The sequence below is a fragment of the Mustela putorius genome, unplaced genomic scaffold, assembly GCF_011764305.1.
Source record: "Mustela putorius furo isolate JIRA1106 unplaced genomic scaffold, ASM1176430v1.1 tig00000430_pilon_pilon_pilon, whole genome shotgun sequence".
Taxonomy (NCBI): Eukaryota; Metazoa; Chordata; class Mammalia; order Carnivora; family Mustelidae; genus Mustela; species Mustela putorius.
Window position 1 is genome coordinate 12,977,805 of NW_025421377.1, and position 27,813 is coordinate 13,005,617.

Here is a 27,813-nt window from a genome sequence, read left to right on the forward strand (position 1 = left end):
TAAGTTTGAAGGCACATAAAATGGACCAAAGGCAGAAAACGCACCGGGACTCGGTACCTGCATCATGAAAATAGGGACTTATCTGCACCTAGAAAAAGAGACAGTGGCAGGACTTTCAGTCTGACGTTTACTTACTTACCTGGGGTGGAGTGGAGGGAAAGAAAAAGGGAGAGAGGAAGGGAGGAGAAGGAAGAGAGACAGAGAGACGGGGGGAGAGAGAGAGAGAGAGAGAGACACTGAGGGAGAAGCGTGCCTCCAAGCCGGGAGGAGAGGTACCCTTTGTTCAACAAACCCTGAAAGGGAAGCCTCCCGGAGCAGCCCTCGCCTTCCCACCTCCAAGCGTTCGCCGAGCAGCTAGGTGGAGTCCGCGCGGCGGAGCCCGCGTGCACTCCAGATCCGGGTTTTACCTGCCACCCTCCTCCCCCCTCCCCGCCCCCCCGCCCCGCGCGAGCCCCCTCCCCGGCTCTCGGCGCTCCTGGCGCTCGCCTGCCCGCGGCTCATTCTGGCCTCGGCTCGGGCCCCGGCTGCGTCTCCCGCGCGCAGGCTGCACGGCCCCCGCGCGCCCGCGCTCCGACCGGCTCTCGGCGCGTCGCCGGGTCGCCTGCTCGCCCCGCACCTCTCGCCCCAGTTCCCAAGAGCGGGGATGCAGATGCTGCCGCTGGCCCGGGTGGGCGCCGCCGCCGCCGCCGCCGCCGCCGCTCTTCCCCGGACTGCTCGCTGCCTCCGCTTCGACAGCTGCCGCCGCCGCCGCCTGTGACTCGCCCCCTCCCCTTTCTTTCTTCTCTTTTTTGCCTCCGTCCTCTTTCTCCGGGTGTGCGCGCGCGCTGACTGCACGGTTGGCTTTGGCAGGAGCTCGCTCGTGTGTGCGCGTGTGTGAGTGTGCGTGTGTGGAGAGCGCCAGAGCCCTGCTCGCTCTCGGAGAGTCGAAGAAGAGAAAGAACCGAAGAGGCGGCGGCGGCGGCGCGGAGCTCGGGGCCGCGCGATGAAGCTCCCACATGCCCTCGGCCGCCCGGCCGGGCCGGCCAGCTAATCGGCCACCCCGCGGGCTCCGGGCTCCGCGACCCCCGGGACGCAGCCCTCAGCGGCCGGGCGCCCGCTCCACCCGCGCGCCCCCACCGTGCACCCGGGAAGGAGTTTGCGTGGCCCTCGCTCCGGCTCTCGGCGCGGGTTGCGGGCGCGAGAGGAGACCCTCCGCCGGGGGCAAACCTCGGCAGCAGGAGGCGGGTTTGGCGGAGAAGCAGCCACCCCAGGCTCTCGCGGCTCCCCCTACCTATTCCATTGCTCCCTTTCCCAAGCGGAAAGGGGAGGACGAGGAAGAAGAAGAAGAAGAAAGAGAAGGGGGTGGGGTGGGAGAACTGGATATAAAGATCGGCTGGGGGATGGTGGAAGATTTTTGGTCTCTCCAGCGGCGTCTTTCCTTAAGCGGCGGCGGCAGCGGCGGCAGCGGCGGCAGCGGCAGGAGAGGCAGCCTCCGTGATGACTGCCGCATGTTAATAGCCGCCGCGCGGGTCTCTCGGCTGCTGCTGGAGACGGAGCCTGACTCCGAAGTTGTGCAACTGTGGACTGGGAGACACATTTGAACCTTCCTCTCTCTTGGCTCCGTTTCGACCCCCTCGGTGTGTTTGGAGCGAGAGAAACGTCAAGGAAGACACGCATTGGGGTCTTTTCTTCTTGTTTTCCCCTTGCCCTTTCTCCATGGCTGTGTAGTGGAAGAAAGGGGGGGGGGGGAGGAAGGAGAGACTTTTTGTTGTTGTTTCTCCACCCTCCTGCTGCCTGCTCTGCGCTTTGGTATCCTTCTTGGCCGCGAGTGGTGGGGTGCCTTCTCCGGGGCCGGCCGGTCTCTTGCCCCCGGGCTCCATGGCTGGATTGTGGACGCTGCCCCCGGCTGCAGGTTGTTGAGCAACTGATGGGACGATCGCAGGGACCGGCGGTTGCGGAAGGTAATTTATTCTTCTCACTCTTGCTAATAGTGGTGGCCCCGGCCCCGCGCAGGCGGTGGCGTCCGCGGGGCGGGCAGCTCAGGGGGTGCGGGCTTCACGCGCACACTCACCTACCCACTCACACTCGCCCTCACACACTCGCCTGCACACACACTCATCCGATCGTGATGCGGGGTGGGAAGGGAGCCTCCTGGCTGGTGGGCACCGGGGTCTGGCACGGGTTCGAGGTTTTTCCAGCAACTGGGCGATTTGGCGGCCGAGAGGGATGGAGGGGAGAGCGGAGCCGGCGCGTTCACAGTCCGGCACGCTGGGAATAGAAACTGGAATTTCCACGCCGGGAATTTTCCCTCCTCTCTCACCCCGGTGTCATCGCTTGGCGGGGGCTGAAAACAGACCAGGGGGCGCCTTCTCTCCGTCGGCCCGAGCTGGTGCCGCTGGAGGCGGGAGCGGGCTGAATAGCCGACAGGGACCGGGTGAGAGCTGGGCTCTGGGCTGATGGGGACCGAGGGGCGGCGAGCTCACCGCGATCCTGCCCAGACGCCGGCCTGGAGCATCCGTAGGGGCCGCATTTGCCCAGGTCGCGCCCCGGAGTCGTAGAGCCGTGCTGCCTCTCCGCACCCCGCCCGTGGTGTCCCCTTCACGGCAGTTTGGTTAAGAGCTGCTTGCCCAGGCTTTGTTAGGCGGTTCTGGTTGGAGGATGCTGCTACTTTCGTGGGTGGCCCGGGGCGGCGCGGTGTTGGGAGTGGGCACGGGGCGGGGGACGGTGTTGCACGAATCCGGGCAGCTGGGATGCCAGGGCGGGGTAGGACGAGCGGTGGTGTCCGCGGTCGACTGGGTTACAGGTAGGAGGGCAGGCGCCCCGGAGCTTCCAACGGGAGAAGGGGACGCTCGGGCTGCAGCGGAGCGTCAGTGCCACCGCGCCCCCGCCCCTGGTCCCCCGTCGGAGCTGAGGGGCTAAGCGTGCCAGCCCCGCAGCTATAGGTGGGTGGGTGTCGATGTAGGGGTGGGGGCGACCTCTGCTACCAGGGTCAGCTGGCTGTGCGGTCTCGGCGTGTGCGTGACAGTGTGTGCGCGTTCCTGCGCGCTCCGGGGATGGCCGGGAGATATTTGTGGAGATGGTAGAGCTGATGCTCCTTGAGCTGAGAGCTTGCTTATCGAAATCGCCTGGGATCCGCTTAACTAGAAAATCTGGTTGGAGGAGGCCGCGGGGCCCCATAAGGGCTGCGAGGAAGCCTCACAGTGTCACCTCTCCCCAGTGAGGAGCACTTCCGCGAGATGAGTGCGGCGCGTGTCTCTGGTGCAGCGCTCGACGCACCCCGGATTGGCCCTGATGAGGACCAAGGGATAGGACAGTCCTCTCTAGACCAGATTGCTCGAACCGAGTCAAGCCATCGTAACCCCTGGTCTCTGGAATTCTCCGGTCACTTCGCTCACTCTGATAGAGCTGCCTTATTTATGGCCCAGAGCTATCCTAGCAATTGGGCGAACTCTAGGTGTGAGAGCCACCTCTGGGTGTCTCCTCCCTGTGTTCAGTGATCCTGCCTGCGGTAGTTGGAGCACATTGTAAATAACGGTGTAAGCATCCCTGCCCTCTCCTTTAGAGCCCAACCTGGTGGTGTCTGTTGCGTTTACTTTCCTGGGTGGATTACTCACTAGGAAGTAGAAGCTTTCTTGCACCTCTGATTTTACATGCTTCCAGCCAGCTGCTGGGGAAATGAGGAGACGCATAGACTCTGGCAGGAAGGAAAAAAAAAATGCCTTCTGTGTTTTGCTCTGAAGTAAATAGGCGGTCTGCTAATTCAGTATCATCTGGGCTATCGACACCAGTTAAAGAATGTCATTGTAGAATCTACAAAGAAACACTTCTTTAGTAATTTTTCACTTAGGAAATGTTCTTCATTTCCCTATGAGATTAAACAGAATTTAGCCAGATTTCCCTGATACGTTTTTCAGCCTGTAATGGTACTGAATGACCTGGAGTTCTGGTGCCCAGTTTGTCTGTATGTGGATTATAGATAGAATTGTCAGTTCTTTGATAGCAGCACCAAGAGGTTTTCGAGTAATTTGTGTAGGAGCTAAAAGGATATTTTTGTTGAAATAGTTCACAACTTCATTTTCACCTTTTTTTGTTTGTTTGTTTTGTTTTGTAATCAAAGCATGAGTTAAATAATGTACGAAGATAAACAGATTTTAAAAAGTTAAAAAGCTAAACTGCTTTTCAGTTTCAATAATTAAAAGCTACTAAATTCCTTAGTTGTGGTTTATCTTTGACTGCTTCGGTGTTTGGTGCAAATGACTATGTTCTATTTCGTTTTTAAAAGTATAGCACTGTAATGTAAAATTGTACTTATTTTCTAGCTAATATAATTTCTAGATCTTTTTTTAAGATCTTGACTTCTTGAAGAAGCTTAAGCTGATAAAAAAAGGAATACAGAATCGTTGATGCTTGACTTTGATTAAGTTATATTTTTATGCACTATTGGTAGTGGCTGTCATCTTAATAGAAAACTTAGAGAATTGTGATTTAATTTATGAGAATCTAGCTTCATGTATTTGTCTCATTTCTAGAGGGTATGTGTTACAATCTCTATATTTGTAAATATTTCTGAAGATTAAAGAACACTTGTCCTCTCATTTTAGAAGATATAATCACAATGATTCCCAGTCCTTACAATAGAAGATTTGATCAGATCTGTTCTTTGTTTCCTAGCAGCATGTGTTTCCTAGCAGTCATACATTCCACAGGTCCTGATGTCATTAGAACTGTGTCTGTCAGCGTATTGTGCTGTCTTTAGCTGAAGGTGAATGTGTCAGAGTACTTGAATGCCATTCCATAGCACTTCCCTATCTCTAAATATTCAATAACCTGCTCCATTGGTGTATATGGTTGTCTGGACTATTTCTATAAACTCAGAGGGGAGGAGTGATTAGTATAAAGGTTTGTGTGAAATATGCAAATATTTCTTAGACCTGTTAGGCTGAATCGGGCATCCCTGGCCTGAAGAGTGATAAATCAGCATGTGATTTGCCTGATGGGTAAATGCTTTTGATGTCTCATTTTAAGTGGCTTGGTGTGATTATCCTTCAGATTGAGAGCTCTCCTCAAAAATATGAATGGAAGGTTTTCTTAATGATCTTCCTACAGTTTGGAGATTTAAATATTCCTTTCCACGGGGAATAATAGCAAGTATGAGATGTGCTGGCTCCAGCTACTGTGGCTGGCATTGTTTCTAGTAATTAAGAGAGACAAATTTTTTTATGGTCTTGATTTACCTTTAATTCTTTGGTGAGATACAGCCTAGCAAATCCTAAACAAGAGATTTTAAAATGTTATAAAAGCAGACGGATTGAAGATAGTCAAATAATATGATGCTAAACTCAGTTCTATTTCAGATTTCATTTGGACCACTTTAACCACTGGCTGAAACTCTGAAAAGGACTACCAAGTAGGAGTGAGAGTTCCTATTACAAGTGGGGCATTTTTGCCCAGAAATCAGCAAGGAAAACTGATTTTTATATTTAAGAACAAAGAGCATTTTTTGAGCTGTGCAACCTAAATTTAGCATGGTGTGGATGGCTAGAGCAGTTGGAATTAGAGGGAGGTGATCTTTCCTTGAGTTTTGCAAATGGCTGTTTTCCCTTGGATTTCTTAGATTTGCATTACATTCAAATATGGATTTGCTCACCTAGGGAGAAACCCTAAAGACAGAGGCTATATTGTAGTTTAGCCTTTGCTTGCTTTCAAGGACATATTTACACTTAGACTACTACTACATTTATGTCTTGTTTTTTATGCAAATGAATTTCTTTATAGACTATTTTATAATAAAATATAAGTTAAAAAAGATTCAGCCATGAGTAAAGTCCCCCAGACATTTTCCCTTTGTTATCTCCATTTGTGTGTGTTGTCTATGTGTATTGTTGTCGTTGATAAGTGGGGAGAAAAATCCTCATTTTTCATTCATTGTGATTTTGATATTGCTATTTATTGGCCAGTGTGAGAAAGTAATGCGAGCGTGCCTCTAGGTAGCCTTGATGAGTCCTAAGATGTGCATGTACCCTCCCAAAACCTTTTGATGTCATTCCATCTGAGTATTTTTGTGGTCCAATAAAATTAATTGTACTACTGCATAAGTAACCAGGTATGACATTTTTCTTAGAATTGTGAAGTGTGCTTATGTACTAACAAATATGTAAAAGAATTAACCACTGTACTCAGAATTAATTAGAATTTTCCATTTGTTTTAGGGAGTGGGTGAAGAGGGAGAGTTCTTATATTTGATCATAACAGTCTAGAGATCTTAATGATTTATGTCTTGCTTATGTCTTATTGACAGAGAAAACAAAAATTTAGTTTAATATTAATGAATTTCTTCATAAGAGTGATTACGTATACATAGCAGAAGAAGTTAACATTTGGTCCCTATTATTCAAGAATCTAAATGGAATGATGTTGGTGGTAATTCTATTTATTGTGAAAATTATTTCTGAGATGGAAAATTAAATCCCCCAATCGAGTATTTCTTTTTGGTAAAACTTGTGGGTCAGTTATTTTGTGAAGCAGGTAGTTCTCTCTTCTCAAAATGAGTTCAGGGGAAATGTGTGCGTCCCTGAGACCCTTTCAGAAAATGTGTAAAAGGAAAAAGGTTTTGTAACAATGTCATGTTGTTATTTGTCTTTTACTTTCATACCTATAGAAGTGTACCTTGGAGTTTTCCAGAAGGCTCGGGACTGTGATGACATCATTGCCCTGATGGCCTATGGCATGTGTGCTTGTATATTCTTGTATTTTAAAATTTTCCCAGTTTAACTATTAGTTCATAAATATTGATAGCTATAACCAACATATTAAAAAGTTGCTTTTGTCATCATTTTTTAAGCATGTGAAAGGGTCCTGGGACCAGAGAGTCTGAGAACCACTGGTATTGACTTTTCCAAGATCTGTCTCTTGTACCCCATCTGACCATATAAGGAGTCCTCTAGGATAAGAAAATAAGACTGTTCACACTTTAAAAAGACACAAGTAGGTTGGATATTTTATTACTTGACATTTTCAGTATTCTTTTTCCAATGTAGAAAGCTTGTTTTTAGTTTTTTGTTGGTTCCCAGTTACCGAAATAGAAACTTTAAAAATGCAGGTCTCCAGCCTGATTTGCTGACAATAGCAGAGGAGCTACTGGAAATATTTAAAATCTGGGCCCCAGGTCTTGATATTCTCATATCTGGAGAGACAGAATGGTGTGGTGATGAAGAGAAGAGACTTTGTGTGTTTGCCTAGGTTTGATAAATTATTTGGCTTTGGGTAAGATACTGGATTTCTCAATGCCTCAATTTCCTGATATATTTTAATGGACATACAGTTGTTCTTAATTCATGGATTTTGGTAAAGATTTAAAGGGAAAAGACATGTAAAGTGCTTAAAACAGTTCTAGGCACATAATAATAGAGATGAACTATTTGCTACTGTCATTATTATTATTTTTACTAAGTCTCAGGAGGGTCCCAGGAAACTTTAATCAACTTCCCATGTGATTCAATTATGTTTCACCTCATTGCCTTACAGTATGTCTTAAAATGCTGTTAAATTTGAAAATTTCATATAAAAGATAACCTTGGCTTTATTTTACCCTCCCACTCTCCCACTTTAAAACCCATCAAGAGTTGTGGGGTTTTTGTTTTTGTTTTTGTTTTTTAATTGTAAGAACTAAGAAAATACCTTTCTTAGCTTGGGCTAAGTTTAAAGTTGGGTAGAGAGTGAATGCCCAATTAAAACTAGATTTCAAAGACCCTAATTGAATATTTATGTATCTTGGGAATTATTAGGGAGGAAATCACTTTTCTGAAGTGATATCAAGACGACTCATTGCACTCTTAGTCTATTAATCACTATCCAAGCACCACAACAGGCTATTTTCAGTGAAAAGGATCTTTGGGGTAATTATACAGTGTTGTTCAGTTTGTTTGTGAGCGGTAATATGCCTAATGAGTTAGGGAGGCTCCACGGAGAGATTAGTTTTACTAGATGCTCAAGTTTCACTGATGAACGGTAATACTTCTAAATGGCGCTTTGACATCTATGTGAAAACTTCAGAGGTATATTATTTATAAATTATATACATCCTGGGGGAAGATACTCCATGGCTAGTGTAATTTCTAGACCTACCACTATGAAATTAGTGTTGCAGTACTTCTCATCTCCACTGTGGTTAATACTGATCAAGTATTGTAGAAACTAAGTTATACTCCATCTATGGGCACTGTCCCTTATTATGAACTTCTCAGAAATGGCTTTTGGAACGGGAGGCACTTGAATACAGTCCCACCTCCACAACCTCCTAACTGTCCTCTCAAGCTGTAAAATAAAAGTAATAAAAGCTACATGGCTGGTTTGGGGAGGGGAATAGGAGGTAAATAGAAAAACGCCTGATCGAGTGAGCATTTAATGAATGGTCCCTATTACTATTAGTTACAGTATTATTAGAAATGTCCTTAAGTACCATTAGTAAGAAAATTTAGCTAAATCAAATATCATTTTCTTAATTGAAGAGGCCTTGATGAGCTATGAAAATCAATAGCATTTTCATAAGCAGTTGAGAAAGGTTTCATGTGTTTTTTTGACTTTCCCGTGTTCTTTCTCTCTCTTCTTTTTTAACCTTTTGTTAAGTACCTAGTTTTGAGTTTTTCATCCTAATCTTAAAATGTTATGCTCTGCTACTAATTCCCCACTAAAAATCATATAATCCTGACAGGAAAATATTTTTGACAGCCACCAAGTGCTGTGTCTGAAGATTGCCTTTAAATCACGTATAAAAGTAGCAATTTAACTTAAGACATTTTAAATTAAACTCCTGATCATCTTTTCACATGGCATCAGTAGCTCTTTAAGCTTTAACTGCATCAGAATTTCCTGCGGTGTTGTAACCAAATCAAGTCATCATAAACGTTCACGATTTAAGGATTTCTATGCTTTTAAAAGATTTATAATCCTAAAGTTCAAGTCCTTGTAAGATTGCGATAAACATAGTTGAACCCTTAAAATTCAAATCCCCAAATTGCTTTAAAGACCCGAAGTATTGAAAGGGTCATAAATAAGCCCAAATTTTGGAATTAGCATCTGTATGTCAAGGATGATTGCCCATAAAAGAAGTTATTAAGATGGGTGACTTATACCTATAATTATCCAGCATTTATGTTAAAGCAGAAAGACTGTACAACAACGAAGTAGGTGGTAAAGATGAATGAAAAAATAAGCTGCACCTTGGACAGCTGAGTTGCTAAATTGTACCAGAATTAAGTGTTTTAAAGTATGACTCAAGAAAATGAAAGCCAAGTAGAAAGGACACCCCCTTCTGTTTGATCAGCTTGTGTTGGTGTTTATGCATCCCGCAGAGGCAGAGTGTGTTACTATTCAAGACAGCCCCGGTGGCTCCACAGTAGCCTGAGCCTGTGAGAATAGGGGAGAGACTCAAGCCCAGTTTTTGATGTTCTGCATGGGTGGGTAACCTGAATACTAAAATGCATTCCATTGACAGCTGACCCTGTAAGACGTTTTTCAACAGTCTCCTATTTTGTTTTGTTTTGCTTTGGTATTTTTTCCCCCTTTTCCTCTCCTCAAAACTCTTCCAGATACTTTTGGATGAGAGTAAATGGTCCTGACTGATGGTCATCTTTTTGTATGAGATTTTATTTCTGGCAAGAATGGAAGACTCCACTGGTTTATATTTATGTCTTCTGTTTTTTCCAATTTTCAGTGTTCTCGATTTGTCTGTCAATGGCTGTTGGTAGTTGTTTGAACCTTGACTCAGAATACTGATCATGACTTCAAGGAGTGGACAGAGAGTCTATTGAGACATAGTTTTCTGTTAACATGTGCATCTATAGACTTTCTTCTTCATATTGGCTTTACTTGTTCAGCTGAATTTGTCTGTTGAGTTTTAATCATATTATTAACTGTAGTTGACTTCGGAAGAAGAACTTAGGCAACCGTTTTCTTTTAAAATAATGCACAATCATTTTTTGAGTTACAGGTATTTTCAGTGAAATTTTATTTTAATTTTCAAGAATTTTTATGTGTGACAGTTAAATATTAGTTAAGTCATTCCAAAATGCTGCATATTTTATAACATTTCAATTATCTTATGGACCTAAATTCAACTTACAAGATTTAGTAAAATGAATGTATTCATTATCTCTTTTAATTGCAAAGACACCTCCAACTAGCTTTAGGCTAAAATGATTAATTTATTGGGAGGTTATTACGTTTCTTACCTAAAGAATCTTTACTTAGGCATCGAGGAAAAAAAAAATAGCATCCTGAATACCACTAGGATTCTCTCCAGATGAATGTCCCTACCCCAGTTACCACCTTTCATTCTCTTTGCCTACTGAATCTTTTCCCTTTGACCACAGTCTGAATTTTTGGTACCCGGCTGTAGATCAGTCTACTCTCTCCAGCTTAGTAGAGTCAGTAGTGAAATTGTTGATCCTTTGTGGACAGATACCTAGTTAGCTTGAAGAAGGAAAGACTCCATTAAAAAGGCAGTTAAAACCTGAAAGTTCACTGTGGTGATCCTTTGTTAGCTGAGACAGGTCAGACATTAGGAAAATTGGCTAGGAAAACCATTAAAAATGGGTTTTATTCCCTTCCTGTATGTGACCAAGGCGATTTTGGAAAATGCTTCCCTACTTACTTGGCCCAACAAATGCATGCAAATCAAGGGATTCAAATCTTTAGGTTCAAGAACACCTGTGAAACTGCCTGAGTTGTCAAGGCAATGCATATCTGTAGAGCTACCAAACATTTGAAAGATGTTACTTTACTTAAGCAACGTATGCCGTTCCGTCATATTATGGTAGAGTTGTGATTGTACAGTTCCAAATAGGGTACCGGACATAGGTTTGGTGGCAGATAGAGTGCTGAATTTTTGCTACATATGCTTAAAAATGCAGAGGAACACTGTTCTTAAATGTAAGTGTAGGTTTAAATGTAAATTATTTAGACATTGAACATAACCAGGTGAACAGAGCTCCCAAGATGTGCCATTGGACACAAGAGTTCATGGTTAAGTTAACTTATGAATTAGCTCCACCAGTCACATTATGAGGGTTCTTACTGAAAAGGAACAGAGTTTCTAAACCGCATGTAGAGGTTGCACGAGAGGGAAGGAACTGAAGAAACAAAAACCTGTGGCATGCGAGTAAATACATTGTAAAAGAAATGCAAATATAAGTAAAAGCAGAAAGGTGGGTTTGCAGATGTGAATCCATCCATTAGAGACACCTAATAGTTTTACACTAGTTAGTATCCTCATTATGGCATGCTACTCTATTTATTCAAGTAAACCTTATGTTTAGAGGCAGAATATTCAAAAGCACATCAAATAGGACATTTCATACAATTTATTAGCTGTCTAAAGGATCCAATGAAAATATACTTCAACCTGTCCAATAATAATGTTACCCATATGACAGGCATTATTCAAAATAATGGATCCATTATTATTAAAACTAGAGTATGGGTAGTGTTTAATGCTGACACTTGACCAGCTCAAATAAAATGAGGCTTTAGAAGTGTTTTTTGTAGACTTTGGGAAACCTCCTTAATGTACTTTTATTTATTTTTTTATTCAAAATGGGAAGTATTGACTTCATTTTTTAGTACCAACTGAATATAAGTAGTAACATATGAAGATAATTTGGGAGATTTTTAAAGGTTAGTATAAAACTTAATTAGAAGAACTCCCATGTCCCTTCCTCATTGTTGCATATCCTTGAAGAAGAAAGAGCACTAAAAATTAGTAGTCTGTCAACATTGTATTTTTCTGAATTGACATTATTAAGCAAACTTTGTGAGTATTTCTTTCTTTGGTGCATTTGATTAAATGTGTGATCGTATCTTGGTGAAATAGCCTGCTGGGCTGCAGACAGTAGGGTTCAAAATGAAATTTGCTTAGAGCCTCGGAACAGACATTTTTCAATGAGACCTTTTTTGAATATTGGATGATAGTGAGATTGCAGTGGTGTGTATGTGTGTTTTTTTTTTCCTTGAATATAGGGAGTTTTGAGATAGAGCAACAATACAAAAGTAATGAGGTATGAAAGAAGGCATTAGGTTTGTAAATGAGAAATTAACCTACTTTATTACAAATGAATGAATTATTTGTATGAGGAACTACGTATCTTTATCAGAGGATGGTGTAGTGGTCTGTCTCCCTTGGTTTAGTAATCTCACTGTGTTAACTTCCTTCCTACTTACTCTCTCTTAGCTTGGTAGATGTTATTCTGGAATTGTTGCTCTTATATCCCAGTGTTCATCATGTATGTAACCTCTTTTAATCCTACTTGGGTGCCCTTAGTGTCTGCATTTTGATTTCCACTCATCCAACCCAATGCAGCTCATTCTAAATTCTGAACACACGTATTTTAAAAAGTTGGTGTTTTTTTTTCTTTCTGATTATAGTACTTGCTCATGTTGAATACTTGTGAAATATAGAGATGCATAAAGTCAAAAGAGAAATCACCCTATATATCATAGTGGTACATTTCAGTGTTCACAGACGTTATTTCACACATATTTTAACTTGATTATCCACATATTCTGTATATTATCTGTATTTTATGTGTATGTGTGTTTGTTTTAGTAGAATTAAGGTTAAACTATATATACAGTTTGTGTAATTCTCCCTAAATTTCCCAATGCCATTCAATTTTTTGAAAGCTTCATTTTAAATATTGTACAGTGTTTTGTGGAGTGACACATTATGATTTACTTAAACATTTCTTTATCCATGTGGGTTGTCATATTTTTCTAGGATAAGTAATGTTAAGTTTGTCTCATTTTCTGGTGATTTCTGTAGCACAGATTCCTTGAAGTACAATTACTGTGACAGAGTAAATAAATACCATTTGACTTTTCCTGCTTGGTTACCATTTGTTGTCTGAGCGTAAGAGGTCCCCCCTAACTTGCTGGAAATTCTTTCATGAGAATTTTTAACTCTTGGTTATGAATAATTAGTCATTACTAACTCTAGTTTATTATATACTTAGTAAAGTTAGTAACTCACTGTTCGGTAGTTTTTAGGAATTACTAACTCATATATATCAATGTGTAAAAGCTGAGGTCAGTAAAATAGTAATAAAAAATGAAATTTACTGGCTATTAACATTTAAATAAGGGACTGTGCCTGATGTCTTTGAATTTAACGTAATGTTAAAACAAAACCATACAATGAAACTGATTTATGAAGAATTGAAAAGTTCACCATCCAGTTTATGTCCCCATAAACTTTCTTAGTTTTGTTCTCTGCTCTGAATAGGTCTCTTCTCTCACAAGTTCATCTAAAGCGTCAGCTTGACAAAGGTCTTCTCTACCAAACCCATATGAAACAGGAGCAACGGAAGGCTTGGTTTGGGCTTCTTAAAAATTTAAGTATGAAAAGTAGAGGTAAATTTAATCAGGAAACATATTTAAAGTGAATGAAGTTTGTTTATAAGAGGAGAAAGAGGTCAGTAGAGAAAAGTAACTAACCAGCACATTGTGGCTCATAATTAGCGAACATGAACTCAAGTTTTGTTTGTTATAAGTTCAATTAAAGATCTGCCCATAAGAACAAAAGTGAGTGATAAATTATGAGGTGTTCAGTAGCTCTACTTAGAATGGAAGAAGAAAACAGCAGGTGTATATTGCAACTTTTTATAATTTTGAGAGTGATGGCAATACCTATTGAGTTTGATTTCAGTAGTCCTTTTTTTGGTCAAAAGGAATAACAGCTCTGGGGCACCTGTGGCTCAGTCCTTAAGCTTCTGCCTTTCAGCTCCCATCACGATCCCAGGGTCCTAGGGAGCCTGCCACTCCTTCTGCTTGCATTCCCTCTCTTTCTGTTTCTCTCGCTGTCAAATAAATAAATAAAATCTTTAAAAAACAGCATGTACTTTAAATATCATTTTGTGACTTCTGGTTCCGGTCATAAAGGTAGAAATGTAAGGTACATTCCTAGCAGTCAGATTGGTAACCAGTTCTTACTTTACTTTCTGTATTTTCTTTAAATCTACACCAGAACATATTAATAGGACAGAGTTTAAAGCTTGATTACTAAATGAATATATAACTGCATAAGTGTGCTTTATGGACCTAGAAGAAACAATTGAACATGAGAGCAGTGTTTGAAGTTACTGTTGCAAGGGTAAGTTCAAGAACCATTGAAAATTACTCTGTGCCTGCATATGAAATAATAAAGGCATAGAAGGAATCTTAAAAGGCACACTCTAGCACACTTTGTTTCCTCAAAATAAATATTAAATTGTTGTTGATTAACAGCTCCCTGTTTGCTAATTAGCAGGTATAAGATTTTAGTTATATGAGGAATTTCTAGCCATCTGCTGTGCGATATTGTTAACCGTAGTGACAATATTGTACTGTACAATTAAAAACCTGTTAAGAGGGTAGATCTCATGTTCAGTATTCATATTCATACCACAATAAAGTAAAAATTAAGTTCTCAAGAACTGAAGTGACATGTCCAAAGTGACACGGCTGGGTTACAGCATATAGCATAGCATATGCTGCCTTTTATTAAGGAATTTCTCAGTCTTGTACTTGAGTGTTCTCATTTTTTATTTTAGCCATGGTGGTGACACTGTGTAGCTGATCACACTGGTCTTATAACTTCTGTAGGTCTGTTTCATCTGTAAATTGTGGATAGGACTGGGGGTTCTTTCTCTAAAAACATCCATGAGGTAAAATAAAATGGTAGAGCTCATTAGTATAGAATACTTGTACTAGCAAGTTGATATTTCAAGAAAATATAATAGGTATTTTTAAAAAGAATTTTCAAGTTACATTCTTCTTAAAGTACTAAGGCACAAGATTACATGTGGTAATAGTATATTTTGAAACCATAAAATAGGTTAGACATTCTATTTGTGAATCCTTAATAAGAAGTGGACATAATGAAGGTATTTTACATTCTTTAAAAATGCTAAGGACTCTAATACGTTTCTCTCATATTTCTCTTTTTATATTTCTCCATATTAAGGATAGTAATTATTATCAATGAATCATATTAAGATTTGATATATGGGATTCAATACAGTTTCTTATATCAGCTTTCTTCCCCTTATGTTTATGTATCAGATAAATTCCACATCCAGAGATCTGGGCCCAAGGCACTATTATCTTCTACTAAGGCAATTTCTTTTTTCTTTTTTAATTTTCTTTTTTTTAAAGATTTTACTACTAAGGCCACTTCAACAGCTCTTCATTTATAAAGCAGAAGTGTATACATTGAATAATCAATGTTCCCTTTTCTCTCCTTTTTTTAAACTGAATTTATTTTTTAACCGAATTATTTACATAAAATTATTACACATCATGTTAGGATTTAAGCATTAATGTAATTAAGTTCTATATTAAACAAATGATCTTTACTGAAAATAATAAATACACATGTAGGAGAATACAAAATATAGTAATAAAACATATGTTAATGAGAAACAAAGAGAGAGAATAAGCTTGAGAGTCAGAAATGCATGATTTCCAAGCCCCTCTCTTTAGAACCTTGTAAAAGTTACTTAAGTTCTCCATACCTTGGTTTCCTCAGGTTTAAAATGGGGATAAACACACTTACTTTTAAGAGTTATTGTGAAGGTTAAATAAGATGATGCATATATATATATATATATATATATATATATATATATATAAAATGTTTAGCCCATGGATGGCTTTTATTGTTTGTGTTAATTTTTTTATTTGTCGCTGAGGTTGGGATCCTCTAAGTGGGTCTCTAAATTGTTTTGATGTATTCTGCAGTTTTCAAAAGACCAGCTTCATTAAGGCATTAATTTTGTTTATTCACTATATGTAATTGTCAACACCAAATGTCTGCAGGATCCTGGTATATATATGGAGCATAATGTGGCAGAAGGAGGCTCTGACTTCATAGCACTTGCAAAATCATGGACATAAAGAGGCATTAAGCAGTGCATCTATTATCATGAATGATTTAGTTGAAATTGTGGTAAGTGCTACAAAGGTGAAGTTCAGGATGGTAAGAGAGAGAGCTATGGCAACACGTTCAGACCTTGTCTATGTTGGAAGGTGAGTGGGATCTGGAAAGACTTCCCAGAGCAATTGACATTTGAACTGAGGTAGGAAGGTTGACCAGGCACCCAAGAGAATATGCTGGTTCACTGCTCCCTTCTCATTCTGTCATCAGAAGAGCTCATCAAAAACCCAAGCATGTTCCAGTGTAGGAGGTTAATAGAGCTGAATAAAGGGAAGAAAATTGAGCATAGTTGCTTTGACTTGGCAATAGGGACAACACACTGGAATTTTTCACTTTTCAGAGAAAATAAGTCAATATAGAGAACATTTTAGTATCAGTTGTCTTCCTGTAATATTAAATTTCAGGACAATAAACTATGTATTGACCATAAAGAATGCTCAGACACTATAGATTTGAGATGAGGAGCATACTTGAGAGCTATACAAATACTGAAGCCAAGACTCTTTAGTTTTGAAAATGTCAATCTGTGTCTTTGTGACTGCTAGGTTGTTTTACTCTAGACGGTTGGTTTCTGTTCATCCTCATTCAGTCTTTCTCCATCCCCACTGGCCTATGAAATATCCAGTATCTTTTGTTCCTGAGGAACTTTGTAGAAGTGAAGGAACTAGCTTTAGGAATACCAGTACCAAAGTTTGGCAGTTCTGTGGTTATCACTATTTCTTTGTCAAAGAAGAGCAGTAAAATATCAATCTGGCAAACATTTGTTAAGGGAAATGCGGTATTATCACTTAGTAAAGACAGTAGACTTTGTGTATCATCTCTTCATTTCTAAAAGTTAGCTATTATGTAAATTTTGGAGACTTCCTACAGTGTTTGAAGAGAAAGCTGATTTCCTTGTTATTTAGAACAAATCATTTAATATTAATAAAGTGATGGTAAAGCATGTTTTAAAAAATAGATGATCTTAGTTTAAGAGTCTGAGCAAAATGATAAGTGTGGTTTAAGCAAATTACGTTAGGTGAATAAAATTTTTAACAGAGGAGAAATACTATAATAAGAAGATAGGAAATTCAGAGTCATTAATCTTTTTCCTCCATTTATCAGTGTTTGTTGAGTGCTTCCTGTGTGATAAAATGTAATACAGCTTTGATAGAGATGAAAAAAGAAGGAAAATACTGAATATTGTGAGAATATTAGGCTCAGGGATCTCAGGCACTTTAGATGAGAGGTTTTCTTTTCTGCTGAGCCTTGGAGTATATGTAAGAGCTGACCAACCTAATAGACTTCCCTAAGTAGAGAACCTGCTGTTTCAGTCCCTAGAAGAAGAAAGATAATGGTTCTTGTGAGGGATTCAGAGAAGATCTCATAGCAAGAACATAAGGATTGAGAGAGGAAGTGGCATGAAATCTGGTTAGAAGTAGGAACCCTGCATTTGTAGTGGTGGTGGTTTTTGTTTGTTTGTTTGAGGTTAAGTATTTTGGACTTTATCTTAGGAGCAATGGGAAGACGTTAAAGATTTTAAGCAGGGCAATAACAATGTCGGATTTTCCTCTTACAAAGATCATGTTGGCTCCTCTGTGTAGACATAATTGGAGGAGGGATCAAGAAACGGTTGTGGAGAGACCAGTTGTAGGATAATCTATGCTTCTGCTGTGCAGCTGGGAGGTGTAGGACAGAGCCTGCCTCTTTCTGGTGTCAGTCATTTATAAAGAAGAGGTTTACATTAAATAATATCCCTTTTGTCTCTAATATTCTGTACTTTAATTTGATTGTAAGGACACAGGGGATCTAAGTGATGGTAATCATTGGTTAAATGACCTTATCTGAACTTCCTACTCATTTTTACTGATCTACTTGTTGATGTACTGTTATGTAGTTATTGTACTCTATCCATTTGTTAAGTCAGATGTATTTTTACTTGAACTTTAAAATTTCTTCTTTAAGACATATAATTAGAATTTTTATATGTTTGTATTTCTTTTTTTTTTTTTTTAAGATTTTATTTATTTGACAGACAATGAACCCAAGTAGGCGGAGAAGCAGGCAGAGAGAGAGGAGGAAGCAGCTCCCCCGCTGAGCAGAGAGCTTGATGTGGGGCTCCATCCCAGGACCCAGGGATCATGACCTGAGCTGAATGCAGAGACTTGAACCCACTGAGCCACCCAAGCGCCCCTATATGTTTGTATTTCAAATGTTAAGTAAACGTCATATGTTGGAACTACATTTAGTTTAGTTATAAGGATTTAAACCACAAAGTTTCTTACATTTTGGTTCTAACAGTGTTTATAAATCCTCATTATTGAAGTCATTCAAAGAAGTTCCTATTTCTTTCTTTGAAAGATTTTATTTATTTGAGAGAGTGAGCGAGAGAGAGAGAGAGAGAGAGAGGAGTTGTAGGGGGAGTGGGAGGGAGAAGCAGATTTCCCACTGAGCAAAGAACTTAATTCAGAACTTGATCCTGGGAGTCCTGGATCATGACCCGAGCCAAAGGCAGACACCTAAATGCCTAACCCACTGAGCCACTGAGGTTCCCCCAAAGGAATTCCCATTTTAACAGTATGTTAAGAGACGTGCATGTTTCCTGCAACACTACAGTGGTATCTAATCTTAGTGACAAAGGCAAAAATGTTAATTGTATATTATTTAAGAACTTCTCAGGCACTTTAGCTTTTATGACTTTTTCATTAATAATTTAAATATTTTATTTTTCCCGGAGTCCTGTCTTCTAATTCTCTGTAGCCCTTTTGTTATATCTCTTTTATGACATTTCGGACATTCTGTGCCATGGCTTTTCATTATTCCTCTTCTTGCTTTACCTCTTGCTGAAAATATAAATTCACTGAAGGCTGGGGCTGCTCTTAGTTTTTCATAATCTGGAGTACTTGAGTATGTAAATGAGGTTTGTGTTTTATGTTGATAGGTTGATTTTTTTTTAAAAGGTGGTGGTGTAGTGTGTTAGATAAAGCATCATACGTGAAATGCACCTTGTGTAACTTAAAAAAAAATAGCATAGACTCTAAAAACTTGGCCGTGTCTGTGGGATTTAGTGATTAGAACATGGGTGTTAGAGGCAGGTGAACGTCATCCTAAACCTTGGAATTAGTGTATGACAGCAGTGTGACTTATGGTCCTTTTCTGTGCCTTGGTTTCCTCTCCCTCTCATTGGGCAAATGATATCTATTTTATAGCAGGATTGTGAGCATTAAAGTAGTTCATATAACATAGAGCACTGTCATGAGGTTTGGTTATTGTAGATGAGAGTCAGATGGAAAAAAATAGGTGCTATCATCACCCTTGCCTTACTTAGCAAGAAGAGTGGAGGACCCGAGTCAAGCCATCTCTTAATTTCCTTTGCTCACCAACTTTTTGTGAGATTGACATTATATTTCTTATCTGTTGACTGCAGTTTTCATGGCTTTCCATTTGGAATCGTTTTGTCATGTTACTTCATGTATACCATATGCTCTTTTTCTATCTCTGAGGTATTCTGAAGGTAATGATTATCCAGCAATGTATGAGATGCAAACAGAAGCCCGAACACTTGTAGGCACTGTCAGATAAGAATGCCAGAAGTACATTATTACTTACTTCCATACTTTCTGTGGGCATATATACTTAATACAGAGAGACTATAAAATGCAGTTCATCTACATAGTGTTTCAGGGCAGACAAATTTTCCCCACGGTACATTTCCCCCTAAATCAACTATATTTACAATTTGAAGAAGATTACTCATTTTAAAAGCGACGATCGAAGAAAACAGTATTATTGTTGCAAAGAAAGAACTATTTCAAAGGATAGGGTATGTGCTCAGAGTCCTTTAGGTCGAACAAACTGTTATGTTGACTGGAATAGTTTTAGAAAGTATTATAAAACTTTATAAAACAATGAACATTATAAAACAATGAAGGATTATAATTAAATAGTGCTCAGCAACTTTATTGGCGCCGTTAAGAAAAAAGTATACAATTGCCACGCATAATTAAAACAATATAGTTTTCAAAACTATTTTGAAAGCAGGGATTCTGAAAAGATTTACAGATGTGCATGAGCTAGGAGTTGGTGCCCTTTATCCCTTGGCCTGTGAAAACCTGCTCCTCACAGGTAGGCTTGTAATATGATGTCAATATTTGCGTCGTCTGGAAGAACTCCTCTTTCAATATAGGATAGTCTCTGTTCTCTAATTATACTATCTAGAGGAGATACAATTTTAAACCTCTGTTGACAGCTGAAAGGACTTTTTGCAAGAACATAAAAACCCTTAAGTTCTTGTTCTGGGTAATCAAATACCCGATTTTAGTTATAATCCTAACTGCTCTAAAAGTGAATATGTAATTTTTCTGTGAGTTTTTTGACTTAATACTTTCTTCCATAATTAAATTGTTTTAGTTTTTTTCTGAATGCTGTATTAAAAAGAACTGTTAAACACAGTGTGACATAGCTAAACATATTTAAAAAAACCATATTTTGAATAATATAAGGTAATTGTAGCAAACCAGATGTTGCTAAGTTCTTATTTAATCAGAGATAAAAAATATTCACAATATAGTTTTGTCTGGCTGTCAGCTTAGATAAATGAATCCATTTCAATCAGCATGCTCCTAGCGAGAAAAGGAGGCGATATAATAACATTTTTCTAGCTACATTTGTTGAATATAAATATTAATCTTCTATGTGGTTAAAACCATGCTGTGCCAATTCTATCATAACTATAATTGCAGAGAAGCCTTTTAGGTTTTTTATTTTTATGAATTTTAACTTCTTTTTATCCTTCTGGAGGCATTGAGTTAGATTCTACTTTTCATTTAGATTATATGTCCACGTAGGTTTGTGTTAATCTTGTGTCATTTTAAGGCTACTTGTTAAGACACTATTATGTAATTTATTCTCCAAACATAATACTGCCATATTGTCAAGGTTTTTTTCTTTTTCCCCCTTCTCCCAAACCTACGCCTCTGTCTTCACTTTTTAAAAATGTCTGATATAATACATGAGAGAAATTTAAATATTAGTATTTTATATATTTCCTCTTTTGTTCTGTAGCATTAGTTAAGACAAACTGCTTTCAGAGCTGTGCTGACTTCTTAGAAAATGGAGCATAAAGTAAAACACTTAAAGGAAAACAAAACGCAGACTAACAAAACAAAATAAAATAAGGCAGAAAGCCAAAAAAAAAGAAAAAAGAAAAGAAAAAGTTAATTTCAAGCTCCATTAGAAATGCCAGAGAGAAGAATGGCACGAGATCATGATAGGGACAGAGGCCAAAGTGATAGGACTGAGTTTACATATTCTGGTTTTCTTGTTGTGTAGTCAAGAAAGGTGGAAAGGAAAGCAGACCAGAAAGTGAATAATTTGTCTCGTAAGATAATCTCAACAGCATCACTTTTCTATCCTAATGAAAGTTTTGAATTTAAATTTATATTCTGTCTTAAGGCCCTATCTACAAGGGGCTGTAGTAAGATGTTTGATATTATGGTCCCAATTGTTGATTTCTGTCATATGTCTGGAAAGCTTGTAGAGAAAATTGCTGGTAGACTAGAAAACCACTATGTACTGTAATAATTACCAGAGCTAATGGATTGTTCCAGCTGATGTGGATGTTTGTCCAGGCCATTTATTGAGGAAATACAGAAAACGAAGATCGAATTTGGAATTTTATTTCCACCTCTAAGAATAATTCTGAAGGATGAGTCTCAAAAATTTTTTTAATTTGTAAAGTTATCTTCTCTCCCTCATCTCTGTTTTATTCATGTCCTCTTCAGAGAGCAAGTTTTGAAAACCTTCTTCATCAGTAGATAGAAAGTTCGTTGGAGGCATTTCACAAAATTGTTTTTAGAGAGAAGTTAGAATGCTGAGGAAGGAGGGGGACATCATAGGTATGGTTTTATCTCCTCTTGCTTTTATTATGGAAGTTTGAGAAAAGAGTAGAAAGCATATTTGATGGGCTCTTTCCACAGCTGTAGATACTATCTACAGTGTGAGCAGTGAAGACAGTGATGCGAAATTGTCCTTTTATGGACTTCTCATTGGTCTTCTTGCTTCAGTGTCTTGCATGAGGAATAAAACAATACTCTTCTCCTGGAACAGGGTGGTTTTGAATGTAGGTGTAGAACCAGATTGGTGAGTGGTGGTGTCAGTCAAATGCCTACTTGTGTTTAAGATTTATATGTCAACATTGTGGGTGTTTTGCCCACATACTATGGGGTAACAGCCCTTATTTCATTTTAATTTTCTTCCTATGGTGTTGAGGGTGTGTGTCTGAGTGTTTGTGACTTACTGATTGTCTGGGCAAAAGAGGCAAGTCATTTGGAGTTAACTTGTCATTATTACCTTGGCCAGTTTCTGTCTGCCTCCCCTTTGACTTGTGAAGCATAATAGAAACCATATTTTAGAATGCAAGTCATCAGCTTCCAAGGGCAAAGTACTCGTAGATTCTAGACTTTTAATGTATGATTCATGGGGGTTGCCAGATAATTATATTCAGAAATCCAAGTTCACAGAGTACTAGGTAAGTCTCTCTATACTTGTTAACCTCTCATTTTAATTTCTTGATGTATTGCTTAATGAGTCAATACCTTTTTTACTCAACAAAATTTCTGTATTGGTAAAATGGGAACTTATTTGGGGGATAATTTTTAAAAATCATACTTTAATTTTTATTTCCAGAAACAATCTTTGTGTATAACTGAGTAGGGTCTCAAAGTCAGAGTTGATGAGAAGTTCATACTCATAACTTTCTTGATTATTACTCTTTCTTCCAGGTTTTAGAAAACATTATTATTTTCCATAGCTGTAATTTTTGGGGTGGACTTTTCAAATATCTAAAAGGTCTTTATATGCTTTTATTTGGGTGTTTGTGGATATTCAAATGTATGTTACATGAATGTGGGAGCCACTTTTTATTCTTTTAAAACTTCTTACAGGGACACATGGGTGGCTCAGTCAGTTATGGGTCTGCCTTTGGCTCAGGTTGTGATCTCAGACTCCTGGGTTACTTTTCAGTCCTGTGTTGGACTCCCTGCTCCGTGCAAGTCTGCTTCTCTCTCTCCTCCCCACTGATGCTTTCCCTCCATATCTTCTGTCTCTCTCAAATAAATATATAAAATCTCAAAAGAAAATTACAATTTTGATACAGTAGTGGTCAGAAACTTTAAATGTGTGGGTTGACTTTGGTCCATCAATTGAAAGTTTCCAAAGCATAGGTTTATTGTTTCTTTCTTTCTTTCTTTCTTTTTTTTTTTTTTTTAAGATTTTTATTCATTTATTTGATGGACAGATTACAAGTAGGTGGCGGGGGGGCGGAGGGAGAGAGAGAGAGGAGGAAGCAGGCTCCCTGCTGAGCAGAGAGCCCGACTTGGGGATCTATCCCAGGACCCTGAGATCATGACCTGAGCCGAAGCAATGGCTTTAACCCACTGAGCCACCCAGGCGCCCCAGGTTTATTATTTCTTATTAAAACATTGTGTGTTCATACTTTCTTTAGCTGAAGGAGAAAAAAATGGACTGGGCTTTCCAGATTTTCTCTGGAGGGAACAAAGAAAAGTTGTGTTATGAACCTTATTTTTAAAAAAGTAAGCTCTATGCCCAACATGGGCCCTGAATTCACGACCCTGAGATCAAGAGTTGCATGCTCTACTGACTGAGCCAGTGCCCCAAACTTTAGCTTTTTTTTTTTTTTAATATATTTATTTATTTATTTGATAGACAGAGATCACAAGTAGGCAGAGAGGCAGGCAGAGAGAGGAGGAAGCAGGCTCCCCGCTGAGCAGAGAGCCCGATGTGGGGCTCGATCCCAGGACCCTGAGATCATGACCCGAGCTGAAGGCAGAGGCTTAAACCACTGGGCCACCCAGGCTCCCCAAGCTTTTTTTTTTTTAAGGCCAGAAAAGAAGTGTATGTCTAGGGAGTGATGGTGTTTAAAATGCATGGGTAGAGGTTAACAATTCATAGTGGTCACTTAGACGTGCAGAAATGAACTCGTTTGTGGGAACATCCTTGAATCCTCTATAGACCTGGTCCAGGATCAGCAGTCTGGCCAACTTCTGGGCTGTCCTAGGCTCATAGTCATTTAGGGATCCTTTGGTAGGGCACCTGAGTAGGGAATGGTGGGCTCTGGGGGCCTGGGAGGGCACCTGAGTAGGGAATGGTAGGTTCTGGGGGCCTTGGAGCACCATCTCGCTGCCTTCTCTGATTAGATAGTGACACGTAATGATTTCTGATGCCTTCAAACCATCTGTATGCAACAGGGGAGGGTCCTCCTTTTCATTAAACGTCACCTTCTGAATATTAACACCAGCCATGCTTTCCCGCATGATCTCCCAAAAACGTTTTGGTGAACAGAGGGAGGAGTGCCTCCCTTTCACATTCTCTGGTCCTGTCACTTCTAAGCCACAATCTGCTTTGTATTTTAGCCTTTGACAAAGGGAGGGGCGAAAAGAATCCATTTTTTCATTTGATCCCAAGGTTTGAGCTCCTCCCTGGAATTTAACAATCACTCTGTTGCTCTCAGTGCAGCTGCCTGGTGGAGTGGAAGGGTACGGCAGCCATCACGGGGGAGGGAATAACCGTGTTCCTTTGCTATGAACTTGTGACACGTGCTATTTCCTTGATGGTACTAGGGGCTAGTTAGCTCTCAACCAGACCCACCTTCCTAGAGTTTGTGGGCCCATAGTTAAGGGGTTATGTAAGACTCAGAATTTTATTCATTTTTAATTAAAAAAAAAGATTTAATTAATTGACAGAAAGAGAGAGAGCGAGCGAGCGCATCAAGGAGAGAGGCAGGCAGATGGAGAGGGGGAAGCAGGCCCTGAGTAGAGAGCCTTATAACCTTGGGATCATGCCCTGAGCCAAGGCAGATGCTTAACCAAACGAGCCATCTAGGCGCCCCAAGACTGAGAATTTTAGAAACATGTCCAGTTTTATGTATCTGTTGGGTCAGTGTATGGCCTTGCCATGTCTCCCTTTCATATCTCTATCCTAACGGGGATCGTGTCCTTTCTGCCTCAACCTCTTCAACCTCAGTGCTGTCCTGGAGGCTTAACTTAAGGTCCTTTAACTATCAAGTAATATGAGTCACTTTGCAAGACGTGGGAAAATCAGTCACAACACCCTAGTAAAGATTTGTCTGTATAGGTCATTACAAACGTCACCTTGTTATTTGCCTTAGTAGGGTATAGATTATTATTATGTTTTGACGGGCATCTGTTTAGTAGGCATTTCTCTTTTTACTTCCATCTGCTCTTTTTTTTTTTTTTTTTAAAGATTTTATTTATTTATTTGATAGACAGAGATCACAAGCAGGCAGAGAGAGAGGAAGGGAAGCAGGCTCCCCGCTGAGCAGAGAGCCCCATGCGGGGCTCGATCCCAGGACCCTGGGATCATGACCTGAGCTGAAAGCAGAGGCTTTAACCCACTGAGCCACCCAGGCGCCCCTCCATCTGCTCTTTTAGTGATCCCCAGTTTAATTCTGGAGCTAAGCTTACTTCATTCTTAGAGAAGCAAGGTGTTGTCCTCTGAGCCTTATCAACAGCCAAACTGATCTTTCAGGGACAAACCTAGCTCATCATGTTCTTTGGATTTGTTTTTGTTATCTGTTTTCTTTCCTGGCCCATGGTCGCCGGGAATATTCCAGTGAATATTTCCCTAGTCTCCCTCAATATTTTTTCCATCACTGCTTTCTACCTTCTTGCTCTCTGAATTCCTTTTATACAAACTCTCATGTTCTCATTTTGCAGTAATAGCCACTCCGAGCGCTCTCCACCCCTAATCCTTGTCTCGCCAAGAATTACCATTTAGAATTTATGATGACTCATCTTGGCATTACAGGTTAGTCACTTTTGCCAAGTTTAGATTTAGTTCTCTATTGTTTCTTTTCAGCTTAAATATTACCATAAACATTAACATTTCTAAACCCAATTACAGTTATCATGCTTCCCATCAGACATTAGCACAAGCCTTTCTCCTAGCTTTGTGAGGATTGTCTGAGAATCTATAGTTATCCAATTGGCTGAGATTAATGACTACTTCTTTAAAAGAAAACACCATGAGTTCATTTTTGCTGTAACTCGACAATCTTTAGGATTTCTAATAGCAAATAAATCATTTGATTTTGAAGTGGTGGAGAGGAGAAAGACCTTTTTCTTTTTGTTGTCGTTGACATGTCTCATGGCTTTCTGCAGTGTCAGAACTCTCCTGTTTTCCTTGCATGCATGATTATTTTAACTTTAGGGTCTTTTATAGCAGAACTGAGATTTTGATGTGAAGTGTATAGCAGAACAACGTTCATTTTATGAGACTCTTTTTAGGTCTTGGACCTTAGGAGACATACAAATTCCACTCCTGAGGTGAATAAACTCTCGAATAGAAAGTAGAGTGCGTTTGACCTTTGTGTATTGGCCTTACTTTATGGAAAGATGGAGATGTGAAAACCCTGAGAGGTTTTCTGCTTCAACTTTAGATTGTGGGGCAGACTACTTGAGGGGGGCAGCTCAGGGAGGAATGTGGCATAAAGATGTACTTTCTCCCCATTCTGGAGATGTTTAGGTGTTAGCTTAGAAAAACAAAACCCAGGAGCGCCTGCGTGGCTCAGTGGGTTAAGCCTCTGCCTTCGGCTCAGGTCATGATCTCAGGGTCCTGGGATCGAGTCCCGCATCGGGCGCTCTGCTCAGCGGGGAGCCTGCTTCCTCCTCTCTCTCTGCTTGCCTCTCTGCCTGCTTGTGATCTGCTCCACCCCCTGTCAAATAAAATCTTTTTTTTTTTTTTTAAGATTTTATTTATTTATTTGACAGGTAGATCACAAGCAGGCAGAGAGGCAGGCAAAGAGAGGAAGGGAAGCAGGCTCCCTGCTGAGCAGAGAGCCCGATTCGGGGCTTGATCCGAGGACCCCAGTATCATGACCTGAGCCGAAGACAGAGGCTTTAACCCACTGAGCCACCCAGGTGCCCCAAATAAATAAAATCTTAAATAAAAAAGAAAAACAAAACCTAAACTAAAACAAACAAACAAAAAACCTGGTAGAAAATGAATACTCTACAAAATCCAACTCTTTACTCTCCCTAGAATAAACGAAAAAAAAAGGTATATGAAAGTGGAACCTCATTATCTTCATAAATCAAGATACTTAAACTCTCCTTGAAGGAGAAACAGAAGAGATATCCTACTGGGAAATCATATTTGACCTTTTTTAGATATTTAGAACTAGATTATTTTTACTCACCTGTGCTTTGGGAGTAAGTTCCATATCTAAAGGATCATAAAATCTTTTTATTTTAAATTTTGTTTTCTGGAGCATAACATTAATTACAGTACCTAGCACAGAATATGTGCTTTATTAATGCAGACTGGATGAGTGAAGGGGTTAAGTTTTGTTTTGCCTTCCCAAAGATGTCTGCAAAATATGACTTGAAGAATGTTTGCCTTTTCTTCTGGCAACACATTTTCCATAAAGTGTTTCTTATCTCTAAGAATTATATTATAATCAGACTGGAAAAGAATGATCAGTTTTTTCATTCTTTCCTTAGCTGAGCCTTGGAATTTTATAACTTATGAAATACAGTGTTTTTCTCCTCAAGTTCAAATGTAGCACTTAGAATTTCATTTTTTATTCATGGATCCATCTTTGTAAAAACCATTCTTTTGTCAAAAATCAAAGGTTAATAAGCTGTAATTGTTAAACACAGTCCGTAGAAGCTCTGATATGCTGATATTCTAAAGCTTTGAATACTCGAAATGGTCATCATTTGATGTTCTGTGACATCTGGACTGCTCAGCAAGCTACTCTAAAATTTTATGTTAAAAGAAATGAGGGCTTCTTAAACATATTTTTTAGATCAATTTGCAACATAGAGAAAAGTTGTAAAAATCGTACA

At 39.8% G+C, this 27,813-nt stretch overlaps 1 protein-coding gene across 18 annotated transcripts in view; it reads left to right on the forward strand.

Moving 5' to 3' along the window:
* The first annotated feature begins 487 nt into the window (after positions 1-487).
* Positions 488-27,813, forward strand: part of ADGRL3 (adhesion G protein-coupled receptor L3) — an 839,163-nt gene continuing 811,837 nt past the window's right edge. For 12 of the 18 annotated variants that reach the window (XM_045079804.1, XM_045079807.1, XM_045079808.1 and 9 more), the window contains exon 1: positions 489-1,940. The gene's annotated coding sequence lies outside the window, so the exon portion shown is untranslated. Of the gene's footprint in view, positions 1,941-27,813 lie in introns of all 18 variants that reach the window. The other 6 variants (XM_045079818.1, XM_045079821.1, XM_045079816.1 and 3 more) reach the window with 1 other exon arrangement.